Source organism: Anarrhichthys ocellatus, unplaced genomic scaffold (genome assembly GCF_004355925.1).
Source record: "Anarrhichthys ocellatus isolate YVR2014 unplaced genomic scaffold, GSC_Weel_1.0 scaffold47, whole genome shotgun sequence".
NCBI lineage: Eukaryota > Metazoa > Chordata > Actinopteri > Perciformes > Anarhichadidae > Anarrhichthys > Anarrhichthys ocellatus.
In genome coordinates this window covers 1,904,039-1,904,939 of record NW_022280077.1, presented here as the reverse complement: position 1 = coordinate 1,904,939, position 901 = coordinate 1,904,039, and the positions used below count along the sequence as shown (strand labels likewise).

At 46.5% G+C, this 901-nt stretch overlaps 1 protein-coding gene across 3 annotated transcripts in view; it reads left to right on the top strand.

Annotated features, from left to right (window-relative positions):
• The window catches only part of myo16 (myosin XVI), a 90,262-nt gene that overhangs the window by 8,546 nt on the left and 80,815 nt on the right, over positions 1-901 (top strand). The window lies entirely within an intron of this gene.

Below are 901 nucleotides of genomic sequence, written 5' to 3'. Positions count from 1 at the left end.
TGTGTGTGTGTGTGTGTGTGTGTGTGTGTGTGTGTGTGTGTGTGTGTAGTCCTTTAATACATGCCGTACACATCACACAAGCTAGTTGGCTTGTTTTATGTATTGTGAGGAGAACATTAAAGGGCTCCAGCACAGACAATGCAAAGCAATGCTGGCATGTCTTTTAAGTCAGCGAGCTGAGTGAAAAGCTGTAAGTCTCTCAGCTTGTTGGATGGCACGGTTGGGGGCACAAGTCGGTCAGCAGCAGTGTATCTGCTTGTCTCCGCTCTGAGAACAGAACTGCCCCGTAGCACAATGTTACTCAACTCAGGTTTTTTTTTTTTTTTTTCAGTTTTGAAAGTAAATAATCTAAAGTCGTATCAAAGCCACTCCACTCTGAGCCTCTGGTGCAACATCCTTTCTTATGCAGGGTTGAGTTTTGTTCTTCATCTTTTCAGTTCACTCTGTGCATCTCGTCCACTGTTCACGACTACTGGAGGGGTGGAGGAGGCGGCGTTTCAACTAGGTTGATGAGCGCCATGATGAGTTGTGTTTACACGATAGTGTGTGTGCATGTGCGTGCGTGTGTGTGCGTGCGTCCTCCTTGTGATGTCGGCTGGTTGGCAACGCTGCGGTCCGATATGGTGACTGGACCGTGACACAAACCCTCCCACATTTAAACGTGCCCACATACACAGACTGTGTGGAGGGTTTTGGCACGAACATTAGGTCTACCTCATGAGTTAAACAGAGACTTCATTATAACTTTCATTTTACTGTATGTACTTGTTGACAGGAAACCAGATGGGTAAAGTAACAGGTTTTCGTGGTGCATCATGATTGCTGTGGCATGGACTTGTGTCATATGAACTCAGTGACATGAACGGCCCTCAGATTAACTGACTAGCGCTCTCTCTTCCTC